Genomic DNA, 9,204 nt, shown 5'->3' with positions numbered 1-9,204 from the left:
AACTTGTGATCCCATTTGTGGTCACCTTGTCCTCTGTGCAGAGAGGACTGAGCAAGATAGTAACTCCCATTAGCACTCAGGGTGGGGGGTTTCCCATGTAAATCCCTTCACAGGTGGGTGAGCAAATAGAGCCCCTGCTCAGTAACTCAGCTTGACCTGGGTGCTAGCTTTTTCTCCTAGAAAGGACCTTGGTGTCTTGCTCTCTTTGAAGCTGGTGAGGCAGGAAATCCTCAGTGCACAGGGTCAACTGGCTTCTCCTTCTCATCTGGACTGTCCAGCACCCTCAGCCTCTTCTCCAGCCTCTACTTCCATTCTTCCCAGAGGCTGGGGAGGGGACACAGCACATGAGGTCGTCAGCACACTTGTCTCCAAAGCTGCCATCCCTGCAAAGCATTTTCTTTTTCTTCTCTGAAGTATTTTTAAAAAGAAGCCCAGAGATTTTACAGGAATAAAGGAAAGGAACAGAAAGATGGGTGAAGACTGTGAAGAGGTAGTTTCCCCCACATTTAATCTTTCCCAAATTGGTATTAGACTTCATGCAATTCCTATCAAAGTCCAAGGCAGGCATTTCTGTAGCTACTGACAAGCTGGTTGCCAATTGTGTCTGGAAAGCTGCGTGCGTATAGTCCCAGGTTCTGGGAGGCTGAGGCTGGAGGATCACTTGAACCCAAGAACTTGAGGTCAACCTGGGCCTTAATAATATACCCCATCTTAAAATAAACCCAGCAAAAATACCCCTATAATAATTTATATTGTCTTAATGCTTAATATAAGTTAATACAAATTAATCTTAATAGTTAATTTATATTGTCTCAAAATCACTACCTGATCACTAGTTGATTAATATAAACCTGGGATCATTATAGTGTGACCTTGGCAAAGGAATAGGCAGGCAGGTGTTGGCACAGAAAACAGTCCAGAAATACACACTAATGTGGCTAATTGATTTGTGGTAAGGGGCAGAGACAACTAAATGGAGGAAGGATAGTATTTAAAAAAAAATGGGTGTGTCAACATAGTTAAACATCTATGTTAAAAAATGGACTTTGAATCTGCTGTGGTGGGAATACTTTTCCCACACTCCCCCCAAAGAATGTATTGAAATCCTAACCAGCAAGGTGATGGTGTTAAATTTTGCTAAATTATGGGGCTTGGAAGAAAGTAGAAAGAATCTGGAGGTGCTGGGTATTAGGTTGTACAACCAGCTTAATACAGAAAAATCCAAATGTATAAAAAAGAACAAAGAAAAATTAGATGCACATTAATTTTCCACTCTTGTGAATACTTCTCAAATGAATGCAATGCTTAATACTCTTTCCATCTCCCAGTCTACTTTCCTGAGAGAGATTCCCCAGGTGAAATATCGTAACTTGGAGGAGATAAATATTTTGAAGGCTCTAGGAACCAAATTGGCTACAGGAAAACTTATTTAAGATGCTGCTCAATTATGGGCCCAGGAAAGAATGGAAAGAATTTGGAGTCAGCCTGTTGTTTAGTGGTGCTCGTGGCTGAAGCATGTTAGCAACCAAGGACTGGAGTTGAAGTGTGGACAGAATGAGGGACACGGGGGAAAGTCACAGGACATCAGCTGTCATCTTCCTCCACGTTAACCTAGAACAGAGGTCAATGACATTTCAATAGGCCTTGCCTGCTTGAAGAGGGGACAGAGGACCTGGAACTGCTGTTCCCAGAGGGGGAAGATGTGTGAGAAAAGTGTGTCAAGCTTCTAGGACCTTCTATTCTGATGTCCACCTATTAGTAATTTTTATAATTATATTTCTTCACTGGGTTGTGAACTAGTCATTCCATGTTGTAATTTGTAATCAGCTTCTCCAATCAGGAGAATGTCCAGCTTTACAAAAGCTCCCTGGTACCTATCTCTGAAAGGCCCCGTAACAAAGTCCTCTTCTACCTACATTGACTTTTGTCACCTGGGCTCATCCACCCCTAACCAACAAGTTTTGCTGTGGGGGTGGCATGGAACTTGATGGACTTCTTAACATAATGTGGATTTGTTCATTCACAAAAGGAGCTTGGCTCTGACTTGGGGTAGTGGCCATGAAGACTGGGCACTCGGATGTAGCCTAGGCTGACTTGGGGCTATGCTACCTGGGCAGCTGCTGGAGCTCTATTGCAGATATGCCTGTGTCTGCCCCCCACCCCCTGAGGCAGATGCCAAGGCCAAACTTACTGGGGGGTGTCCCCAGCCGGTGGTCCAGCACCACTGAGCACAGCCATTCCTGCAGCAGCAGAACTTCTTTCCCAGGTGACTTTGACTCAAGGTCTCCCCATCAGTTTGAACCAAATTATGAGGCCTATCCTGCTGTCCACCCAAGCCTCCTTCCTTCCCTTCCTCGGGCATGGAGGTCAAGCCTGCATTAGGGTCTGAAGACTCTTGCCACTTTCTTGGCCTTCTCCCCAGGGGTGTGCTGGAGCTGGTTTATGATACACAGTCTGTGAGGGCTATTTATTAATTATTAGATTTTTGAGTTATTAAATGCAGACACTTTTAAAAGTAAATTATAGAAACTTATAGTTAATTAAATTGTATCAAAACAAAAAGTGATAAATATATAGATTTCACCACTTCCTATTTTATCACATCTCACAGACCTCTGTGCTCCACTGGGGTCAAGGTCTACTGCCTCTGTTTGGTGAGGGCAGTGTGTGACGGGGAACTGTAGCCAAGAATCACCTTGGAACTTGTCTGTAGGGACAGCACTGGCAGCCTGAGTAGACTATGGTGGAAACATTCACAATATGCAAATCAGCAAACACTATTAAACACAAGATTTGATTTACTTTGTTCACTGCCAAACAAAGAACTGTCCCTCTAGTCAAATTTAGACAGTCACCTGTTTTTGTAAATAAAGTTTTATTGGAATAGGGCCCTATTTATGTGTTTACCTATTTCGTTGACAAATGGCCATAGTTGCTTTCTCAGCAGAATGGCAGAGTTGAGTCATTGCTGCACAGATTGTATGACTTATTAAACCAAAAATATTTACTACTTGGTCCTTTTGAAAAAGTATTTGCTGACCCTCTCATCTACATTTAAGAGAGTCATTGAGGAATTTTTAATAATGCAGATTAAAGTTAGAAGCATCTCATGTCTATAGCTAACATTTTGGAATTCAAAAATTGATGAAAATGCTCTTTTAGAATTAAAAGACATTAACTTTGCTGAGCTGGACAGTAATCAGACACTTACTTGTTGTCTGATTTTGTCAGTCTTGGTTGAATTGCATGGTTGGCTGTAGATACAAGAGGGTGGCAAAAACTCATAAAAGCAGGCTGGTAGAATCAGCTGGCTACCTAAAATTTCCAATAAAGAACATATTGTGTTTTCCTATTATGTGTAAGTGTGTGCTATGGGGCCTTTGTACCAGTGAGACCTGTAGAAGACTTGGGCGTGTATTTACCTGTGTGCGTTCCCCAGAGCTGGCTGTTAAGCACTAATCAGCTCACCTCCACTCTTTCCTGCTTTTCTTCCATAGGTGCTTCCCCCAGTAAATCTCATGCACACCTCATCTCGCCTTGCCTCTGCTCCTCAGAGGACCTGAATCAACACATTTGGTCTGAGGCATTTGTTCTAGGACACGGCTTAGGAATCTGGGACTCAGAACACATTTATTCACTTTTCATAGCAGCCCTGCCACTATTTATTGCTGAACAGTGAAGGATTCAGGTCCCCATCTTCCCCAGTGACCTTTAAATCCAGGTTTATGAATATTTAGACTGATTGTGGCTCCTTTTTGGTCAATATCTTTCATCACTGTGTTATTTCTGCTTAATTTTGGGTTCTCAGTAAGCTGGTGAATATAAATGGAGCTTTGGTTTTGCAATGGGGCAGTCATTGCGAGGAAGACAATGCTTAAAAATTAGCATATAGATTCAGACACGTGAGAGGAGTGAGAAAACAGGCATTAATGCTCACGAGGAATGTTTTACCTTCAGCCTAGAAATGCCTCATTTTTCAAATGGGGGCCAAACAATGTTTATTATTTGCTGTTCTGGATTCTTCCAAGTAGTTCAGGAGTTGTAGTTCCTGTCTAGGAACACAGATTCTCTTGAGAAGTATGGGTCTTACCTAGAAAGCAGGTGATGCTTGTGAAGCTCTTAAACCATAATTATAGTGTCCTTATTGGGAGCTAGTAAGGATCAGTTGGGTCTGTAATTATACTTTTCCTTCATTTGCCGGCATTAAACATCTGTGTAATTTGGGGCCCCCTAAGAAGCAGATTTAGGGGAAAGACCTGGGGAAAACACAGTGGGAGGGACCAGAAGTGGTTAGGAAGGGCCACTGCTCTGATGTCTGTGGAAGAGGGACAGAGAGAAGAAATGACGGGTGGGAAGAGCTGAGCGGCACAGCCCAGTTCAGAGAGAGCTTGGTTGGGCTGAAGGGGTGTCTCCGAGTAAACCTTGTCCCTCAGAGGAGCCGTCTTACAGGACTTCTGTGGAAAGGCCACCTGTGCCATGCCTGGCTGCTGGCTGGGGCAGCTTGGCCACCATGATAGATGTGGAAAGGCGGCAGCTAGAGGATCAGTCAACTGCTCCCCAAAGGAGCACTGAGTGGGGCCATGACCGTGGCCGCCATATGTAAAGATGAGTAATGGAAAGAGTGATCCCTGCCCTGGAGGAATGTATGACTGACAGATTCTCCATCTCCTATTTCAGCTCTCGTTACTCCAACCTTCTCTTCGGTGATTTGGTTTAATATGAAATGTTAGATGGGATTCTGCTCCTCTTCCGTTTTCCTTGGTGTGGGGAGCGGGGTCTGAGCTTGGTTTCTTTGTGACCTGCTGCTCACTGCCCCGGTCTCTGGTCACAGGGCAGAGCTCAGTCAGCTGACACAGGCTGAAAAGCTTCCACATGCTCATCTGAGCAACTCAATTTACCAACCACACTTTCTATTTTTGGTTTAAATGACAAATTTACCCAATAAACATCCTCTCTGATTATCCTTTGTAGACAAACTCTTTTTTTTTTTTTCTTTTGGTAGTGTGGATTGAACCCAGGGGCCTTTAGCTGCTGAGCAACAGCCCAGGCCTTGTTTATATTTTAGAGACAGTCTCACTGAGTTGTTTAGGGCCTTGCTAAGTTGCTGAAGCTGACTTTGAACTTGTGATTCTCCTGCCTCGGCCTCCTAGGATTAAGGGCATGTGCACCATGCACGGCTCGTAGGCTAACTCTTGTGAAAAGTTTGAAATTGTGGTTCACCTGGATGGCTCATTGAGAGCAGGATATTCTGTTGCTGACGGCCATAAGCATCCTGATGAATAGAGCTGATGGGCAGGCATCAGAGCAGAGGGAGCAAGTGGGCTCTGGACAGGCCTGAAGCCCTCTCCCCTTTCCAATCTCACCAGATTTGATGTCTGTCCAACACTGAGTTCCTCTAAATTCTGAAGAGGTACTTTAAAGACCTCACTGTTTGCCTTAAAACAATAATTTTTCACTGAATTGCTGTACAGTTTCTCAGTTATAGCTATAGGCTGGTCACTTAGATTTAGATGTTGACAGATTTATCATCTAAACAGATGCTTTTAAAAATAAAAGGGAATTAGGGAAAGTTAGACTGGAAGGATAACTGTAGGGCCAGCCCACCCCAGGCAAACCAGGAGGTATGATTGGCACAGAATCCACGCCATGCTTGACTATTGTCACTCTGTCCCAGGGGTTGTTTACAAAGAGCCCCCAACTTCTCCAGGGGAACAACAAAACCACAGTGTTACTGGACTTGAAGGAACAAGGGGTGGTGTTGGACCGAGGTTTGGCTTCCCTTGACCTGCCAGCACACACCAGGGGACAGTCGCTCTGTTAGGACAGTGTTTCAAACTGTTCACTCAGATCAGTGGGGGTTTAAACAAAGGTTCTGCTTTTTTGGTTTCAGTTTCAAAATGTCTAGACTCTTCTTGGGCGATCTGGTGCCAAGTAGGTTTTCATTTGTTGGCTTCCAGATGAAGAAGGCTTCAGGTTTTCTCCTTTTTTTTATTTACAGTTGATAAAAGTGTAGCTCTGGACAGTGGGCTTGAGAATGGGTGGACAGACTTCAGAAAAGTCCTCTCCCAGCTCCTCACAACCCTCCCATCCCGAGCAAGGCAGAAGTGACATCCATGTCTCTAAACATCCATTTGGGAGAGATGACAATGAAGTGTCTCGCAATGACTCATGTCGAAGGAAGAGAACACGACCCCACACTTTGGAAGGGGTCCTTTCTGGGCATATGGGTGCCTGGGGAAATAATGCATCTGCTCTATGGACCACTGGCCATTGGTGGCCTTTTAAACAAATTTCTCCTAAATACCCAATGTCACAGTCTCATTAGAGCAACTGGAAAAGATAGGAGCATATTGCGTCCCCTCTGGCTGCAGAGAGAGACACGACAAATGTCTGAAGCTTTGGAAGTTTATTGTGCACAGTTCCTCTCCTACGCTTCTCTTACCCCTAGCTTCTGCGCACCCCCAGCTTCCCTTCTCCCAGCTTCTTCCACTCCCGCATACTCCCTGCTTCCAGCTCAGCTCCAGCCGCTGCCGCTGCCGCTGCCGCTGTCGCTGCCGCTGCTGCTGCCGCCGCCGCTTCTTCCGCTTCTTCCGTTCCGTTCCCCCTCGCTCTCCCACCCACCAGGCTTATATACACTTCAATAAATCAGGGGAGAGTACACGAGATAAACGCGGACAGCTGCAGGCACAGGATGGGTACACGAGGGGGGCACGCTCTAGTCACATCGTTAACCAGCCAATCATTGGAATTCGCTGGTTGTTTACTGTATAGCTGGCCGCTTTTGGCTCAGCGTCAGGCGCCATCTTGACCATGCCCAAGGCTGGGGGTCCCGGAAACCCCCACAGGAGCATGCATGTCCCTCCAGTCCACCATTCCACCATCTAAAAATAGCCACTTATAATATTTTCTTCTAATCATTATCTTATACAAGCATTTTACACATGTTTACACACACATGCACACAATTGCTATCCCAAGAAAAATCAAATCATATCACAAAATTTGCCTTTAATCCAGCACTGCAGGGCTTCTGGAAAGGAAGTTACCATACAGGACTCAGTGTGGGGTTCGGCTTCCAGAGAACCAGTGGTCCAGGACTAGGGAAGGGAGGTGTCCTCACTCCATGGCTGCTCTAGAGTATGACCCTCAGGGGAGTGCCTGATTTACCAGGGTATGGAGAGAGGCTCCTCTCTGGGCTTAAAAAGTGTTTTTAAAACTTGATGTTGACAGCCAGGTGCAGTGGAATGCTCCTGTAATCCCAGTGGCTCAGGAGGCTGAGGCAGGAGGACCCTGAGTTCAAAACCAGCCTCAGTAACTTAGGGAGGTCCTAAGCAACTCAGTGAGAGCTTATCTCAAAAGTCAAAAATAAATAAATAAATTAAAAGGTCTGGGGATGTGGCTCAGTGGTTAAGCGTCCCTGAGTTCAAATCCTGGTACAAAAAAAAAAAAAAAAAGTTTAAGCCATCAGAACTGTGCCTATTGTTAGCTCAGCCCACGCTGGACAGACACAGGAATCAGGAGCCCTGCTGTCCAGCAAGTCACTCACCAACCATTCCCCAGGCCAGCGGGCTGTTCCCACCCAATTGAGCCTCTCCCATCACTGCACACCTGGGGCAGGTGCTGGCCTCGTATCATAACCACACACACACATGGGATGCGTGTTCCCCACACCCGTGAATGCGCCCCCTGATCAGGCAACCTCTGCCTAGAGCGAGAACGTCCGCCTGCCAACAGGATGGCCACGTTCCCCTTCTTCCCCGTCTTCCACTCTTCCCATCCAACTGGGGGCTCTTTCTGTGAAGCTGGTTTTGCGCGCACACCCTCATGTGTCAATGAACCCTGACGCATCATGTGACCTCATGTGCTGGGGACTGTAACAATGAAGTGGAGAGGAAGAGCTATTTTTTTTGGTTCATGGAGATACAGATTACAGGACTTCATTTTGTTTGTGATTTAAAAAGGTGTTTCCACTTCTGTGAGCCATTGGCTCTTAACAGGGACCCCTCCACCCTCCAGGGAACCTCTGATCGCCAGATGGGAGTGGAACACTCCAGGCCATGCTTGTGCTGAGCACCTTACAAAGCACAAGACAGCCCTGCACAGCCGAGAGTCATCTGGCCCTTCGTTTAGTAGTGCCACAAACCCTGTGGCAAATGGAGTGCAGACACACCTGAGAAATCCTGGTGTGGATGTGGCAAGGCTGAGTGCGTGACTGTACTAACCTTGGCTTCTAGTTTCTGTGTGATGTGTGTTTGGCATCTTAAGAAGCCTGCTGGCTGGGGCAGGGCTGCCCCTCCCAGAACTGGCCTTCTCCAAGGTGAGAGAAGGTTCAGCCAGTCTCCAGACCAACCATTGCTGAGACTCCTCACCCGACTGGCACACTCTGGGCAGGACATGCCCTGCCCTCAAGCTGCCTGGAGTCGGGACCAGCTGCAGCCACACCACAGCCCAAGGTCCACCAGAATCATTCGAAGGCGCCAACTGGGTTTGCACCTGTCCCACGGACCCCAGCAGGCTCTGGCCTAGACTCCCACTAGTTCCTGCCTTCTGCCACTTGACCCAAGCCCGGACATGTGGAGAGCCCTCCCTGGGACCTGCTTCCTTCCAATCTGCTCTCATTTTCTCCTGCGCTGCACAGCCGGTGGCACCCCCTCCTCTGCCCATCCTTGGACAGGAGATGATGAAGCTCATTCAGCCTCTGCTCTTCACATCTGGCGAGTTTCTGGGGAAGCCTACTGACCAGTGGTAATGGAGAAACAGTCCACCTACTTTCTCAGGGCGCTCCTCCCCTGGTGGTCCTCCTCCAGCTCTCGGTAGCAAGTCTGTTTTCTGATTTCTTTTTCCCAGAAGCTCTTAAGCTCGTGTCAGGTTTCACAGCAGAAGACTTCCCAGCAGATGTATTGATTGTTCATCCCTGAAGCACAAGAGGCACAGTGAGGCCCAGCCCTCTCAGTAAAGCCACTTTAATTTTGGGTGAGTCTGAAGCCAGCTGCTGCCTGATGCTTTTTCCTGTAAGTGTAGACATTCCACACGCTCACATTTGAATCTGTTTTCTCGGCTGCAGATGAAGATGATGACAGTTACATCAGAAATGTTGGGAACACGTTTTTGAAGTGAACAGAAATAAAAAGGATGTCTGGTAGCCCTTCCAGACTGGTTCTGTAATGGCCTGCCCCTTCCAGTGCCTTCGAGCAATTTTGCAAT

At 46.7% G+C, this 9,204-nt stretch overlaps 1 pseudogene; it reads right to left on the bottom strand.

Moving 5' to 3' along the window:
• Positions 1-230: 230 nt before the first annotated feature.
• Positions 231-8,912, bottom strand: LOC124973863 (protein FAM240B-like; annotated as a pseudogene).
• Positions 8,913-9,204: the final 292 nt, after the last annotated feature.

This window comes from Sciurus carolinensis, unplaced genomic scaffold, assembly GCF_902686445.1.
Source record: "Sciurus carolinensis unplaced genomic scaffold, mSciCar1.2, whole genome shotgun sequence".
NCBI lineage: Eukaryota > Metazoa > Chordata > Mammalia > Rodentia > Sciuridae > Sciurus > Sciurus carolinensis.
This window is presented reverse-complemented; position numbering and strand designations above follow the sequence as displayed.